Raw genomic sequence first — 18216 nt, 5'->3', positions numbered from 1 at the left:
TCTTAAAATGTCACTTCCTCCAGGAGGTCCTGGGTTTAGATGCCTTCAGATTGTCTTTATATATACAGTAGATACTGTGGTAATTGAACAAATATGCTTTTTGCCACCCTTTATTAAAATTTGTATCATTCTTCAGTGAAAAAAATTAATATTGAAAATGACATTATTATATAATATGCTTAACACTAGAACAAACCCATTAATTTATCTTGCAACAGTGGCTTCCTACCATCTACCATTTCTGTGAAGATGCTCTTGTTGGTATATAGCAAGATACATCCACATGCTTTGTCCAGAGACTTTGTGTTAAGTCCCAGGCTGAGAATCAGAAAGTAAAATACAAGTTGAAGAAATAGCTGTCCAGTAGAAAGAAAGCACGAAAATAGAGAAAAGGGAGATGGAGCTATTTTTAGTTCATGAGACTTATGAGAGGACAAATGCCATAGTCTTATAATCCAATGAAACCTCATGGGAAAGAACACTAGTTTGGCATTTCTAATGGAATTTCTTGGTAGTCCAACTGTATCTGAAGTAGTCAGCATTGAGGATGTCATCTTGTTTATTTACATTTGCCTGCTACTCTGAGCATGAAGAGAAAAAAAAAGAGTCCCCATCATCCACCAATTTGAACAACACAAGTCTAAACCATACACGTGATTAGAACCTCATGTCATTGTGAGGGTGATTAAGGAGTCATTCAAGAAGGTTTTGGAAGAGGAGGAGCATAGCATGTCAGGAGGAAAGAGAAAAGGGCTATTCTAAATCTTGCTGCTGGTTCAGAAATAGGACTCGGCGTATGGCTCTTGGACACCTGTGAAGTTGAGTTCACACTGTTCTGAAGTGTGTGATGACTTTTTCTTGTACAGAGCACATGGTTTTCTATTACTGATGTACCTACCTGAAAACACTTCATGGAACAATTTTCAGTATTGCAGTTATTTTTAAGCAAACAGCTTTGGTTATGTAAACCGCCCTCTTGGTTTGTAAACAGAAAGCAAGGACAAAGTCTTTTTATACTGAGCTGGATGCAGCTGGCTTTGTGCTTTAGGGAGACATGGGTGCCTCTTGTTTCAGGGGTTCAGGATGAGTCTCTTCCTCTCTATGTAGCCCAGGTAATACTATATCCAGCAAGAAAAAAATTTGAGAGGGAGAAGAGATTTTTATTATGGGGTTGATTCCTTTCTGCACTATTGCATGTATCTGGAACAGCCTTTTTTTTTTTAACACATCCAAAATTTTAGTACCTTTAACAATGGAAGTGTAGCTATTTTGCCTTATGATAAAAAGGCAAAATGGTGTGTTTGTGATATTTTAGGAAGTATGCCAAGTCTCATTTGGCATTGTAATCCTTCCTCAGTAGCCTGTCTGAAGTGTACATGAGTTTTAAAGTGAGGGCTTAGAACACGGATGTGTAAGGTAAAAAGTTTTAGAGATGAGGTTTCGGGGTGCCTTGAGTGTCCTTATCAACTCATCCATCCTTCTGAGATGTTATTTCTATATAAGAGCCCCCTGAAATCTTGATGGCCCTAGGTTAGGCAAGACAAAAGGAAACTGTGTTTATCAAAAAACAAACTGGGTTGCTAGTAATATCTACATGATAGTACTTTATATCTTCTGTGTTTTAAGTGATTATTGATGCATTGGGCTTCCCTGGTGGCTCAGATGGTAAAGAATCCGCCTGCAATGCAGGAGACCCGGTTTCTATCCCTGGGTCAGGAAATCCGCTGGAGAAGGAAATGGCAACCCACTCCAGTATTCTTGCTTGGAGAATCCCATGGACAGAGGAATTCTTGGCAGGCTATAGTTCATGAGGTCACAAAGAGTTGGACACAACTCAGTGACTAACACACACATTGATGTATTAGGGACATTTTTTATTTAGCACTTGCAAATTTTGAAACCTTCTGGACTTTCTATTTAACCCAAGTATACTTCTTTCTTACCTGTTTATTTACTTATAAATATTTTTAAAGGCTTTATTGAGTTTATTACAATATTGCTTTTTTTTTTTTAATGTTTTGGGATTTTTGGCCTTGAAGCACGTGGAATCTTTCCTCCCTGACCAGAGATCGAAACTGTACCCCCTGCATTGGAAGGTGAAGTCTTAACCACTAGATCACCAGGGAAGTCCGTACCTGTATACTTTAGGTTTAGGCTTCTGGTTGGTTGCATACAGTTACAATGGATGTGCTAATCCTTTCACTGGGAGCCTTCAACTGAATAAAAATGACCAAACCTCAAACTTGCCCACCAGCATTTTATACTTTAGCATTTGTTAGTCACTTCCTTCCACTAGGTTGATTTCAGAACTGTGCCAGAGAATTGTATAATTCGTCTTTGGTCAGAGTTGGCTCTAGTTAACAAATCAATAACTATGTAAAGTTTAGTACCTTAAACCATCATGCACACTTTATCTTCTCATGAAAAATGTGTTTTATTTCACTGTCTCTCCTTCCATATATATCTACATACCGTAGTTTCCTCTAATGGAAACAGTAGGAAGGATTTCTTTAAGTTTCATATCTGTACTTTATAGACCATTTAATTTTTAGACAACCAGGCTGTTTAGTTCTTATAATGATAAAAAAGGATTTATTTGATGCTTTGAAGCCAACCTATATTGGATTCTCGGTGAAAAATCATCAGTGAAAATACAGGGGGATTTAATCTATTCTGAGGTGTCCAGTTTATGAATACTATTTTCATAGAGCATTGCAATATTGGAAATGATTTGAGTAGATAGTATCTACTCAAATGATCATCCAGCCTATTCAATGAAGGTTATGATCATTGACAGGTAGACCTCTGACATGCTTTATTTCAGAATAAGGTCTTCATCTTGGGGTCACTGACTGAGATGGTTAAATGTATGTGTCAACCTGACCAGGCTACAGGGCCCAATTTGGTCAAACATTGGAGTAGGTGTTGCTGTGAAGGTATTTTGCAGATATGATTAACATTTACAATCAGTTGACTTTAAATATCTCCTCCTCTATTAAGAAGCTTACCCTCAATAATCTAGACGGTCGATCCAGTCATTGAAGGCTATCAGAGTGAAAGCTGAGGTATTCCAGAGAAGGAAGAATTTTGCCTCAAGGCTGTAGCATACAAGTCGTGCTTGAGTTTCAGCATGCTGGCCTTTCCTACAGTTTTGGACTTGTCAGCCTCCACAACTGCAGCAGCTATTTTTCCTTAAATCTCTTTATATGTATTTTGGAGCAGGAAATGGCAACACACTCCAGTATTCTTGCTTGGGAAATCCCATGGACAGAGGAGCCTGGTGGGCTACAGTCCATAGGGTCACAAAGAGTTGGACACGACTGAAGTGACTTAGCATATATATTTTACATATTATATTTTTCTCCAAAGACACAGAACTGAACCCTGACTGATACATCAACCCACAGAAAGAAAACCAAGGATTTACCTCTAAAATTATGCAAAACACTTACTTTTTGAGAGAAAATTTTGATCTTAAGGTTAAAAGAGGATATTCAGTTCAGTTCAGTCGCTCAGTCGTGTCCGACTCTTTGAGACCCCATGAATCACAGCACGCCAGGCCTCTCTGTCCATCACCAACTCCCGGAGTTCAAACCTTCCTAAATTGGAAAAAAAAAAAATCCCAATTGATGTCAGTTTTTGTTTTACGAGAATTGGGAAAAGCAGCAGAGGGTAAGGATTGGCGGGGGTGGCAGGGGGTAGGTTTCAGAGTCTGAAACACATTGTTCTTGAGCTGTTCTGTTCTTCACTGGCCTAAAGACATAGGACGGTCTTTCACTGTAAAATGTCCATAAAGTAATAAACTGAATTGTCTTATATTTATTGCTTTTTCACTCACAAGCCTTAGATCTCATCTCTCAAGTCACACAGCCACAGTGAGCCATCCATAATAAATTGTGTCGTGAAAGGAAACCTTGCATGTCTTATTCACCTTTACGCCCCCTTCCCCAGAGTTTTTCAGCCAGTAGCTTTCAATAAGTTGTGGGTGGGTAAGGGAAGTGGGAGGTCTGCAGGTACAGGAATCATAGCATGGGCCTCTGCTATCCCAACACCCACTGAGGGAGGCTTCCGTTGTTTTCATTATTTAGCTTTAAGTCTGAAACCTCTGGGGGGCATCAGTTGAATGAGTAAAGCAGTACGGCTGCAGAGCTGCCTACAGAGTGAAGCCCTGTGAAGTTTAAGTGTGGAGAGTTAGTGATAGCAAGGAAGAGGGTAATATGAACCTCTCTTGGGCTTTTTCTCTCTGCCCAACTGTTTTCCCTGAGGATATAGCTTGAGTTTCCATTTTCGTTAGGTCACGGAATGGCAGGATCAGAAGGGACTCTAGAGTCTGGAACTCCAACCTGTGTACTATGCCTTAGCCCAACATATCACCCCAGGTCAGTGTTTGTCCACGACTGTCCTCGGTAATGGAAGGCCCAGATCGTTGGTAACTTCCAATCACCCAGCCTCAGTCTGTGTGCTTAAACTACACTAAAAGTTCGCCTTTAAATCCATCCTTTTTATTCCTCCAGAGTCCTATTTTCTCCAGCGAAAATGTACTTTTTTCCCAATGATCCTCCTATGTTACAGGCTTGGATCTTTATAAATCTTAGCTTCTTTTCTGAATAGGTTCTTATTTCTCATCCCATTTGAAATAGCGAGCTATGTGATCTGAGGACCAGGAAATGGAGAAGGCTTGCTCCTCTGTCCCAGCACTGACTATGTGCTGCTGCCACCCGTGATGCTGTCAGGATGGTCACTGCCTCATCACACGGAAATGTAGGCAGCTTACTGTCCGAGGGCCTGCCTGCCTTGTGTCTGCTAAAGCTGTGGTAGGTCTTCATTTTGTACCTGTGCAGTTGTTCCTTTTTAGTACAAGAAGAGGTGTTCATAGGTGTCACAACTAAACCCATCTTTTTGGCTACAGTCCATTATTTCAAATCGTTGATCATTTTGGTCCTGATTCAGACCATCACTCAGCTTTGTGTTTTCTGCAGATGTAAAACCCTTGTTCTCATCTGCATCTTTCATAAAAACATTAACCTCCTTTTCTTCCCACTGCCTACATCTCAGCTTTTATTTGGACTATTGGTATACCCGTGCTCACTCCCATGCATGTCTTCCACATGCCGGGGGATGCCTGTATAAAAAAAGTGAGTGATTCTTGTATTTCTGTCTTTTGCTTTCCAGCCTCCCAGCCACCGCTTGAGATCCCTTTTCTCCACTTGGACAAAGTTATTACGTGACAAGGTTTTCTTAAGTCTCACTCCTTGTTCATTCCTACCCATCCAACCACAGCTGCCAGACTGGCCCGTCCGAATCACACATTTAGTCATTACCACTCCTCAGTGATGCCCCTGTCCTTGTTTGGGAGAACAATTATATGACTTGGCACCTGCCTGCCCTCCAGTGCCAACCGCCAGAGCACCTCATCTTGCGTCTTTGATGTTTTACCAAAACTCCTAAAAATGAGGAACCTGTTTCTTAGTTTTCTTGTCTTTCTAATTGTATGGTTCAAAAATTAAACATATAACTTGCTCATAGACCAGTGATGGATTAGGTAATTTTTAGAAACACTGCTCTGGCCATCTGTCTCATTCTTCTATTGAATCCAATGGTTGACTTCTTTGCCTCATTTTGAATCTCTAAAATTGGTTGTCTAAGCTCATGAGGCTATCATTATTAAAGGAAAGGACTTTTCATGAGCATTTTAACTTTTGTCAAGGAATTTGGAAGCCTATGTGATGTATATTAATAAAGTATTACCACTGAGAATATTGAACAGGAAAGCCTAAAGGTTCTCTAGCATATGGTACTGGGTTAAAGTTTAATGTGGCATTTTATAACATTTGCAACTTTACCTAATGTTTAGGAAAGAGTTTTAAAGAAAACTTAATATCTGTAACTTATGATCAGATAAATGATCCCTCAGGGTTTTACATTTGTTTATGACAGAGCAGACAAGGGAAAGTGGACTTTGCTAGCACCATGAAGTGTTCATGCAGCAAAGATTTATAGAAATGTTACAAAAGGCATGGCAGGAACCTGGTACTCCTTAGTTGATGGCACGTAACTACTAGGGTAGTGTTTACTGTTTTTCTTATAAGTGAAAGTCGCTCAGTCATGTTCCACTGTTTGCAACCCCATTGAATATATAGTCCGTGAAATTCTCTAGGCCAGAATACTGGAGTGGGTAGCCTATCCTTTCTCCAGGGGATCTTCCCGACCCAGGAATCGAACCGGGGTCTCCTGCATTGCAGGCGGATTCTTTACCGACTGAGCTCTCAGGGAAGCCCTTTTTCTTCTAAACCTGTTAACAAAAGGTGGTAAGGAAGATCAAAGCAAACCTACTTTATTTTCCTTTCATTGAGTCAGTCTGCCTTTGTGCAGTATTTCTTTGTCCAGCTCTGCCTAATGCTGCAAGATGGCAGAATGTTGTGCCTTTATGGCCACATATGCCATCAGGCGGAGAAGGCAATGGCAAGCCACTCCAGTACTCTTGCCTAGAAAATCCCATGGACGGAGCAGCCTGGTAGGCTGCAGTCCGTGGGGTCGCTACGAGTCAGACATGACTGAGCGACTTCACTTTCACTTTTCACTTTCACACACTGGAGAAGGAAATGGCAACCCACTCCAGTGTTCTTGCCTGGAGAATCCCAGGGACGGGGGAGCCTGGTGGGCTGCCGTCTATGGGGTCACACAGAGTCGGACACGACTGAAGTGACTTAGCAGCAGCAGCAGCAGCATGCCATCAGGAAGTAGCATCATTCTAGGAAACTGTAAGGAAGCCTTTTAACTTCAAGGAAGGGGATGGCAGAGAACCATCTGGGACCTTTTGTTCCCTAGCAGTTGTTTTGATTTCACTTCCACCTATGCTGGCTTTGTCATTTTCAAAACAGGTAAGTTTTTTTTTTTTTAATTACATTAAAATATGGATTTCTAAAGCTCCTGCTTACAGTAAATTTCAGCTTACTTTGGGGAGATGCATAAAATATTTAAAAGATTACTGAAATCTAGTAGTTTTGAAGAATTAATAGTCTTCGCAAATATAGAAATGTGGGAAAGCATTTTGGCACTTCTGGGCCCCACTGGAAAGTAACTTATAAGGATATAGAACTGTAATTTACCAGTGACTGGCCATGTGATCCAGCAGTAGTGATATTGTTTTCAACTACAGTCCTTGATTAGTGCAAATCAGCCCCTTTACCATTTCTGCAACGTTTTTGTAAAGCTCACTAGGCTTTCAGAAAGGAAAATCTAGTTATGCTTTCTCACTGATTAAGCTGATTTCTCTTTGCAAGAGGAAATTCTTAGATTCACTCAGGAACTGTGCTATTTTTCCAGTTTTGTGGTCACAAAAGCTTGGGTAGCATAAATATGAACAGCAGCCTGAAGGGTATGTGTGGGATGCGTGTGCCTACATGTGTTTAGTCTCTTATATAACATCATGACAACGAGGCCCAAGTCATGAGCTGACTCTCCTGCAGATCAGCAGGTTTAACTCTGTTTCAGGCTCATGGTTTGGTGCCAGCCAGGAAGCCAGGGGTAGAAAGACAAACAGACATAAATTCATCGTGTACTGTGGTAGTGGGGTGGGAACAACAGTTGCTCAAGGGCCTATTGGCCTGTTTGGTTCATAGCAGTGATGAGTGGTACCATTTCCACCTGTGATTTTTCAGTACATTTTGTGATTTTTCTGCTAATATTTTTTTCTCTGTACAAAGCCAGGCTAGTTGTAAAATCTACCCTTTTGCACCAGTTAGTCTCATTTGTACGGAGTCTCTGTTACTACATCACTTACTATTTTAACAGTTTAAACAAAGCACTTGTAAAACCTGATTGATTCTTGGAAGTCTACATGCCCGCATTCCATGAGAATTGAATGAGGCTCCTGTGTCTGCAGGCGACAGGCAAGGACAGTCGTGACATGTTGAATTGAAAATGCTTATTAGTGCTGAGAACAGTAAAGAAGTTCAGAGTAGTATTCCTTTTAATTCCGGGAATTTTAAGTTCCCACTCTCCCTCTTTTCACATTTGCTTTTATTTTGGGTCAGAGTGTAAAAAGGAAACGATTATAGCCTCAGGCTCTGCCCCTTCAGGGACTGAGGCAGGGTAGTCCTGCAATTGCATAACTTAAACCTTTGTATTTGTAAAAAACTGGGCTTGAGCATTTAGGAAACTAATCTCATATGTATTCATATGTCTTAAATGAGGTAACAAATATGTACTTCATGGGTAGGAAAAAATATTATAATTATTTGATCTTGAACTGTTTGCTTTCCTGTGACTAGTCACAGCTGTGACTGTGACATAGTGGGTTTTGGAGTCAGGATCCACAGGGCAGCAGGATAAAAGCATCTTGGGTTTAGAGCCAATGGGCCTGAGTTTAATTCTGACTCAGTGATTTAACTGGCTATGTCACTCGAACCTCTCTGAGCCTCTGTTTCCTGATTTGTCAAGTGACAACTCCTCTCCCTCAGGGCTGCTGTAAGTAATGAAGATAACATGGGCTTTCTTGGTGGCTCAGATGGTCAAGAATCCACCTGCAATACAGAGGACCCAGGCTCGATCCCGGGCTCAGGAAGATCCTCTGGTGGAGGGAATGACAACCCATTACAGTATTCTTGCCTGAACAATCCCATTGTCAGAGAAGCCTGGTGACTTTCACCTTGGGGACTTCCCTGGTGGTCCAGTGGTTAAGACTCTGCTCTCCCAATGCAGGGAGCCCAGGTTTGATCCCTGGTCAGGGAACTAGAGCCCACATGCCACAACTGAGATCCAGTGCAACTAAGTAAATATTTGGGGGCTTCCCTGCTGGCTTACGTAGTGAAGAATCTGCCTGCAATGTGGGAGACCCGAGATCAACCCCTGGGTCAGGAAGATCTCCTGGAGAAGGGAACCCACTCCAGTATGCTTGCCTGGAGAACCCCATGGACAGAGGAGCCTGGCAGACTATAGTCCATGGGGTCCCAAAGAGCAACTAACACTTTGACTTTCAAGATAACATATCTAACGCACCTGGCACAGTGTCAGACAGGAAGTTGAACATGTTGCTAGCTGATGGGTTCTTATTATAGTCCTATACTTGAGACCACACTGCCTTCTAAGTTGAGTGATGGTGGCAATCTCTGACCTCCTTCAGTAGGCTCTCATTTCCCCCTGCCCCCCAAAAATGATTTTAAGTATAACCTGTATTCTTTTAAAAATAAAGCAAAACAAAACAGCCATTTTAGTGGTTTCACATTTTGAGACAAATCGAAATTTTCCAGGAGACCCCTCAGGCTAGAGCAGGAACAATTCTGTCTCCCTCATTGAGGGGTATTGCAGTGAAGTTCACGGAAGAGGAAGACTCTTGATTGCCTGGATTGAGTGCTGGAGCTGGGCTGTCCTGTGATCTCTCTTCCCTAGAACCTTCATTCTGCTGGGAACCTTGAGTGCAGCCACAGACATTGAGGAGGACTCCTTCCTGAAATTTGTAATCTTGTCTGGACAACTTAAACGCTAGATAGTATTTGCTTTGCTGTTGCATTTCTCCCATAAAATGATTGAAACCATCCTTGAAAGTAATGGAATGGCCACCTTCTGCAGAGGTCAAAAACCATTCTTAGAAAAGTTTTTTGTTGTCCTTCTAGGTGGAGAAGATCCCTTTTTCTTCTTTCAGTAGTACTTTTATTAAACTCAGTGGTGATGATTGGAAGCTGTTAGCTATATTAGAGTGAGGAATATTTTCTGAATGAAATCTGTCATTTGCCCAAGACATTGATGTTCAGTTTCTCTTCCCAAAAGTGGTTTCAACTATACTTTGTGTGTATGTTGCTTTTGTAAGTACCGGCCTGATTCTCTAGACGGAACTAAAATAGATTTGAAAATATTTCAGATATGTTTATGTATGATAATTGGCCTGTGTTTATTAATCATCTGATTAAAGAAAAATAATTAGGAAATAAAAAATTCTTTAATCTAGAAAAAAGCTTACCAATTACAGGAGGTTATGGAAGTACATTAACCAGTTTGTATCCACTGTTTCTTTCAAGGCATTTTCTTTCCTCTCCACATCTTGCCTTCTCTGTAGAAGTTGGAGAAGAGGGATCTGGGATTTTAAACCATGCAGGCCAATAATTTTTTATAAGAAGGAAGATTGAAATAGGAAGAAGAGTATCTAAATTTTCATCATAGACTTGCTGCCAACTAACATATGACTTGGGCAAGGAACTTCATTTCTTTGGCCTGGGCTTCCTTGAATGTAAAATGACGCTGATTCAGATGCTTTCCGAGACCCATTCAGCTCATTTTCGTCTTTTATTCCAAATGTCTATGTCACAGGTTAACATCATTTTAAATAAACCCCATATCTGAAACTTCCTACATTTCTCTAAGCCACAAATCAAAATGCGTTAATTAAATCTCCCAGCCTTTGGAGGGAAAGATTTCTGAAGATTTATCTGTTGTTTTTTTTCCAGCAGGCATTTACTAACCATTTCCAGCCCTAGTTAGCACTTGCATTTGCTAACATTTGCAGGCATTTGCTAACATTTCCAGCCCTAGTCTGGGCAGTATAAGTAAATAAAAAGCAAAAGTATTCCTAGATGCAGTTGGCAGTTGAAAACACCTGAAATAATTATGAAGCAAAAATGGACAGTTATAAAAATGTATTTTAAAATATAATTAAAGCAGCTGATATTTATTAAGCACTTTTTTTCTGCTGGCCCCAGCATCATTTAAACCTTGCCCCTAATCCTATGAGATGGCTGGATGGCATCACCCACTCAATGGACATGAGTTTGAGTGAACTCCGGGAGTTGGTGATGGACAGGGAGGCCTGGCATGCTGTGATTCATGGGGTTGCAAAGAGTCGGACACGACTGAGCGACTGAACTGAACTGAATCCTATGAAGCAAATGATGTCATCAACCCAATTTTATAGAGAAAACTGAGGTACCAAGAGGGTAGTGAATTGTCTAAAGTTACTCTGCCATGCCAAGGATTTAGATAGGATGTCTTCCTTGCCTTAGCACCCCTGGGTCCCCTCTTAGATAGAAAAGTTTGTTGTTGTTGTTGTTGCTAAACCTTGTTTGACTCTTTTTGTGACTCTGTGGACTATAGCCTATCAAACTCCTCTGTCCATGGGTTTTCCCAGGCCAGAATACTGGAGTGGGTTGCCATTTCCTTCTCCAGGGGATCTTCTTGACCCACGGATCAAACGTGTATATCTTGAGTCTCCTGCATTAATAGGCGAATTCTTTACCACTGAGCCACCAGGGAAGTCTATAGTAAGTTTAGGGACTGAGAAAAAGTAAGAGAGTAGGCTGGGGGCGGGAGGATGGCTACAGACTTTCTAAGCCAACTTGAATTTGATTAAAAGGCAGAAGCAAACAAAGATTACTTTCTTAATTTGGAGTTTGACATTTTTAATGTCATTTATTGTATATTTAGGTTTTCTTGCACACAGCATAAATTTTAGGCAGCCTAGAAATGGAGAGTCTCATAAAATGAGAGAGATGATTTCAGGAGAAAAACAATAATCACATGATTGTGTGCTTTGGAGAAATCAGTCCAAAAAAGAGCTAAAATTGGGTCAAGTGTTGGGAATTGCTCAGCCCTGCCGGTAAGGAATTGCCCAGAGCGGTGGGAAATGGGGGGAGTTTGCTGGATATAATCAAGACCGCTTTTTGCCCATTGGAGGGTCATAGTGTGTCATTTGTGTCCCTTCAGCATGACCTGCAGAAGCAATATTTCAGATTGTGGTCTCTGTGAGAACAGGCAGAGTTCTCCCCTGCCTGTCTTCAGTGGAGAGTCTCAGGGACATGGCCAGGCTAGTTCTCATGACAGGTACCACCAAGCCTGCACTTATACAGACTCTGGGGTCTTAAGAGTGTCAGGGAAACTGGGATGTGTTATGGAGTGTAAAGTGAGCTGGAGGGTACCAGCCAAGCCTTCATTCATCCAGGGGCTCACAAACATTGTTACAGTGGAAAACCTGACCCCCCAAAGAAGTAAAAGCGGTCTCACCTTGAGCCCCTTTCCCCAACTAGGGAGTCCACTGCTGCCTGTACAAGCAGAACGCCATTTCTCCTCCCCTCCTGATGCTCCTGCCGCTGTGAGGGAGAGGGAGCTGCCCAGCGGCCGGGCGGCCTCGCCTCCTGGCGCTGTAACCCTCTGCTGGCGAGCTCCCAGGACCAGCATCCCAGCAGGCTGGCTGCTGCCGCTCCACCGGGAAGATGGAGCCGCTCCCAGCCCTCCTCGATTAGGATATGTCAGGGTTGTCAGGGCAACTGTTCACGGCAGCATCTCCTACTTCCCCTTCTGTGCTGAGTGCTGAATATTTTCTGTGTGGTAGCGGGAAGAAGACTGGGAAAAGGTTCCGAGCAGGAAGGAGAAGCTGGGAGCTGACTGAGCAGGTTAGGCAGTGGAGAGAAGCGTTCGCCCCTGCGTGCCTTTCGCAGGGCTTTTCTGGAAGGAGAGAGTGGGAGGGTGTGGGTGTGGGTATGGGTGTGTGAGTGAGCGAGCTTGAGCCAGCACACGTGCCTGTGAGGAGTAAGTGGGAGGGGGCTCGACGAGGAGGGGGCGCTGCTAGGTGAGGGGGAACTGCAGGGCCTCAGTTGCCAGGAGGCTGGTAGTATCTGTCAGCTGTTTGCACACTGTTTCCCCATAGGGGATCTATTACAAGTGCTCAAATGAACCGGCAGCTTAGAAACTAGCAGCTTCCTGTGAGCTGCAATTATATAAGCATATACTTTGGATATACTAATAATTAAAAAACAAGTCGCAGCGGTATGCCTGGATCAGCTACAGTTCTCCGACAAGAGAGACTGAAGAAGACCCAATCAAGGCCGGTCCCCCTTGGTCTATTCACCATTAATGAGGAAGATGAGCAGCAGAAGAATGGACATTCCAGAAGACCAAAAGGTATGCATCAGCCCTACCCTGTGGTCAGAGCCAGACCAGCCCCCCGTTTCCCACACTCCCTACAGCACTCTTATCAACTGGACTCTGATGCACGCTGTGTGGAGTGCTGGTGACCTGCTGGCACAGTTCACTGGTTATATTTACACACTCTGTAGGGCTGTGTGTGTCTGAAAGGGAGAACAGATTTTTGCAGATTGGGTAGGTTTCAGATCAGCTGCCTACTTGACTCAAGGTGCTCTCTGGGCCTAGAGAGCTTTAATCATCACCTGTTCGCTTAAACAGTCACCACTGACTGTCCTCGTCAAGAGGAGGGAATGTGAGTTCTCAAGGTTAAAATGAATAGCTCCCCGCCTTCCGTAGGTGCATTGGGTGATTTTCTCCTTGAGAGAGATGAGTTGGATTGAGTGACCCAAGAGTGCAGCATTTCCATGGCAGAGGGTCAAGCTGTTACTTCCTTTTCTGTTTTGAAGTGCTGAGAGAGGAGGAAATCAAACACCGAGCGTGACTGTGGGAGGCAAGGCTGGGGAGCAGGGAGGAGACCCTGAGGTTTTATAACTTCTGATGGCAACTCTGCTGCGTCTGAATAGAGGTTGAAATGTGCTGGGTGTGGAGAGGAGAGGACCAGTTCTTGTGCTGTCCCTTCATCAGGATGAAATGGAGCAATAGCTCGCCGGCTTCTTTCATCCCAAGTACTGCATCATCTTTAGCGCTCTCAAGGCCACCCTCCTGGGCCTGCAGTCACCATTCAGACAGCAGCATCGTGCATTTTTGAAGCAGGACTTTAAGGCTTACGTTTTCCAGGATCATTCTTGCAATGCCCCTTTCCTACACATAGCTGAGCTATTAAGCTGATCAGTGGTCAGTTTTGTTGTTCCCTATGTTCTAATTACATTTTAGCTTGTGTTCAAATTGTTCTGTCACCGAGAGATCACATTTTGCTCAGTGTGTCTCAGAGCTGTAGCGTAGCAAAGGAGCAAGGAAATATTTGAGCAGTGATAGAATGAGCGTTTACATAGAAGCCACTGTCTGAAGACAACTGGCTCTTTCTCTCCTGGTTCTGAAATCAATCTCTTTGCTTTTAGGAAATATAATGTAAACTCTCTAAACCAAAAAGTATATTTTAATCTCATCTTTAAAAGGCTATACAGGGAAGTCCTAATAAGTAGAGTCTTAGTACTGTAGTTGATCTCGTTTCGCTGTCAGACTTTGTTTCTGCCTGAGGACCAACCGTCTTCAGGTATCTGATGCTGTGTGACTAGAAGGTGACTAAGGTGATTCTTTTATTTGCTCATGAACTAGATCTTGATGAAAACTCAATACTTTAAATTGTTTGTAGCAAATCATTTGGCCTTCTGGCATTTGGTAGCTTTAAAAAATTGACATGGATTTGTTGAATTGTGGCCACTGTGTGTTTTTGGAGAAATTGTTGTTGATTTGTGGCACTTTTCCCCTGTGTGTCCTGCAATAGTAATTTAGGATCATCATCCATTTTGTCCTTAGTAATTTTCTTGAATTTCTTTTCTGTCTCCTGTTCTTTTCAGTTGCCTCTAGGATTTTATTTAAAAGGAAAGAGGGCTGGGGGACAGAGGTGCTTCTTAAAATCGATTTGCTTTTGGCAATTCGTGCAACTTCTTGGGCAAGAGACTTAAATCGAGGAATTTCTGATCCCCTACTGTTTTGCTTTTTCTACCTTTCCCCACACCAAGGGCAGAGGGGAGGGGGGAAAGAATAGGGGGGAAAACCTATGCTGATAAGGATGTCCAGACTTTCTGTATATCCCAAAATGTCTCTAATTTAGGATACATTCAGTAAAATAAGCAGATCAGGCATCTTGGGTGTCTCTGATATTCTTAATGGGTAAGACTATTAACTTCGATTCTGAATTTGTCATCAGGTCTATAGGAGCAATAGGAATGTTCACTTTTAAGTCTAGCTTTGTCCATCAGGAGGACAATGATGGAAATATTGTCTGCACTGTCCAGAATGATAAACCACTACCCACATGTGGCAAAGAGCACTTTGCAATATGGCTGTTACAGCTGGCAAACTGATTTTTTAAATTTTATTAATTTTCAGTTAAATTTAAAGATGGCCGCATGTGGCTAGCGGCTACTTTACTAGACAACGCAGTTCTAGTCCATAGAGCTATGACTTTCTGAATTTGTCCTCTTTGATTGCTTGATTGCTTCCTGGTGCTAGATTTGGTTAATCCTAAATGAATGTTATTAAGAAGGGCAGCAGGGAGCAGAGTAGCACATTAACCTGGATTTATAGATAATTTCATTTTTCCTTTTCCACTTAAATGTTATTGCCTGCTTTGTATATTATTCTTACCAGTTGCTCATTTCCTATGCCATTTTAATGAACTTCTATTTTCTATGTTATTTCCAGAGCAGCACAGCAGGATAACATGCAGTTTATCTTTTAGTCTAACCATTAAGATAAGCAATCAAAAACTTTGGGTTTTTTTTTTTTTCCCTGCTCACTCCATGATCTAATCAGCCACCCATGTTCCAACCTGGTTTTCAATGCTTAGTATCTTTGTTGTATCATTACCAGGAACTGAGAAGCTCGCTATCTAAATTGAATAAACTGAATGTTTCTGTTTGGGATTATCCTGGGTTAATGGCAGTAGCACCTTTCCAGGTACTCTGTTCATCAATACGGATGAACACGTCAGTTACCATCTGGACTCCCAGTGGTAGCTTCAAAATTCCCTGATAGGGTCATACTGTAGTTTGGTTAGCTGGTAGACTAAATCAACTATTAAAGGAGGGGTTTCTCTCCCATATAATCAATAGCAATATGAATGTTTTACATGCCTGCTTATTATTGATGTATAGCAATTAGTAACTGGGAATGAGCTGGACTTATGCTGTTGCTCTTACACCTCAGAACCCAAGCCTCCATATAATGCTGCCTGTATAACTTGCTTAGGGGAGATTGTTTAGGTACTGAAATGACTGAATAGGTTTCAAAGCCAAAGTGCCTTATAAGTTTTGCTGAGTTCAGTGTGATTATTTAATAATATGACATTTCTCCCTAAACCAGCATTTGTTAATTGCTTACTCTATGCAGATTACTCTGCTGGCCATTGGAAGGGCTGCAAAGATAACTGACGTGGTTTCTGCTCTCAGAAGTGTTTAACTGTCTAATAGAAGAAGACAAGTATATACAAATAATGCAAGGATATTAACTGAAATTAATTAAGGGCTGATAATGTAATGATATTACCTCTGCATACATCCATGCCTTTCTCTAGACTGTAAGCTGCTTAAGGGCCAAGTCTACTCCATGTCGTAAGTACTTTGCAGATGCAGGGAAAGCTATTGAATGGAGATAGATTTAACGTTCAGAAATAATTTTCACTGGTTCTTAAAGGTCTTACTAATGAAGGGATTCTGAGAGATGTTGATGGTATTAGAATCATCCTTCCAAGGTAACTACTTTGAAGGAGTGTAGCATTTGGATGTATCTGATGTGTTCATTGTATTATTCTCTGCTGCACTGCATTTATCTAATAGTAATTTGAGGATTCTGCTGTTTGTTAAGCTTTCCATCATAGTAAGCATTGTCCTCTTTGAAAAAATACAGGTATATGTTCACAAGGTAGAATCAGTTGACTACTTGTTAGAATCTCGGTTAACCCCTTCTGCATCTTTCGTTATCTAATCGCAGGTTAGAGTGTAAAGAAATAAAAATTTCTCCTTGAAATCAGGACACAGTAGTTGTGAGAAACTGAGCTCCTCTCTCTCCTCTCTCTCCTTCCCCCCCCCCATTTTGTTAAAAATGTGTATTGATGGAGCCTGCAAGTGACTCTTCTTTCAGCTTGTCCCTTGTAAAGGTAGAATTTCTGCCAGTTAAGGTTTCCAAATGAAATACAATCTACCATTTACTGTCTATATTCCTGTTGGATAGGTGGTGATCTAACAATTGTAATGTCCTCTTTGTAAGTCATGAGTCTTTTTCTTTTCAAGGGAAGTGATATGTTAAGACGTGTGAATGCCATTCTAGAATCATTCTCACACATTTCCTCGTTTCTTTTTCTCTTTCATTTCGTGAGAAGACTTGGACCGTTGTCTGTTCCCAGTGTTCTTATTTGTGCCATTTGAAGACTAGGCAAAAGGCTTTAGCCATAGTATTTTACAGCTAGTGAGGCAAAAGTATAGTTTAGAAAAACAGTGATACCAAAGATCTCTTTTTTGAGGAGAAACATCTTAGACAAATTGATTGGCATATCTTGTATTTGTTAAAGAAACCCTAAATATATTTATTCAAAACAGTTATATTTTTTAAAAAAAGAACAGAGGATACCAGGAACACAGACTACAGCGTCTAATGTATGGCTTGCACTCATTGGATTCTCCATAAATATCCATACGTAGCTGTCTTTCAGGCATCCCTATGTTCTAGAAGTAGAAATTAGCATAGATGGATCACTGTATACTAGGGAAACATGATTTAACTGGTACGCAACCAAGTGTTTTTGAACAGTGAACTACTGTATGTAATGGAATTTGTTTCCTATGTAAAACTAATAGGTTTAAAACTTGTGTGCCTGTTTTAAGAGCTGTAATTGATGGAGATAAAATTTAGCTGACTGCTTCAACCATAAGAAGTAAAAACACATACTTGATGAGGTTCTCCCAGCTGATAAATCTTAGGCCTTATTTATTGGAAGATTGATGTGAGTATCCATTTCCACTAACATCAGCATGTCTCAAGGAGCATTTAATTTGTTGCTGCCAAAAGTTTTCCAGGTGACTTGCAGGCACCTTGACCATATTTTTAGCAGAAATGAATACCTTCACAGCAACAAAAGTAATTTTGAGAGAGTCTGTCTTACTGCTCAGATTTTTGTAGGCATTTAGAAAAAGCTCCATTTATATTGGACCCTCTGTGGGGTGTTAGGTTTAGGTTGCAGATTTGCTAGCTTCAGAAGGCAAGTCATACCACATTATACCTCAGATGCAAAGGCCCAGAGTGTATCACAGATGGACATAGACCTTGTGTTTGAAATAGTTGTCAGAGCACCATGGAAATAGTTCTACTGACTATAAAATGCAAGTCCTTTTTTTAGGCTATATGCCCAGCCATTGATTTGTTAGTGAGAGAATTCTAACAGATGCTGTCCAGATTCTGAAGAATTTACCATCCTTGGTCCAGTGTGGGATATGAAATGAGAATAGGAGTATAGACCAAGGACAATTATTTTCACAGTTTCGATTGAGTGTGAAAATAGGCAAGGTATGTTTATTTAACCTCATTATTTCCGAGCCTCAGGTTCTCAGCTGTAAAGAGAAATTAATAAAATGATACTCATAGGTG

The 18216-nt window shown here is 41.5% G+C and overlaps 1 protein-coding gene and 1 non-coding gene across 5 annotated transcripts in view; both read left to right on the top strand.

Annotated features, from left to right (window-relative positions):
* Window positions 1–18216, top strand: part of MAP7 (microtubule associated protein 7) — a 177797-nt gene that overhangs the window by 11500 nt on the left and 148081 nt on the right. The gene's annotated exons all lie outside the window — the stretch shown is intronic.
* Window positions 8661–8733, top strand: TRNAG-CCC (transfer RNA glycine (anticodon CCC)). Its single transcript has one exon. It is a non-coding gene; the product is annotated as a tRNA-Gly (tRNA).

This window comes from Moschus berezovskii, chromosome 10, assembly GCF_049115385.1.
Source record: "Moschus berezovskii isolate FMDL1 chromosome 10, NW_MosBer_1.0, whole genome shotgun sequence".
NCBI lineage: Eukaryota > Metazoa > Chordata > Mammalia > Artiodactyla > Moschidae > Moschus > Moschus berezovskii.
The sequence above is the reverse complement of the archived record's forward strand: the minus strand, read 5'-3'. Positions and strand labels throughout refer to the sequence as shown.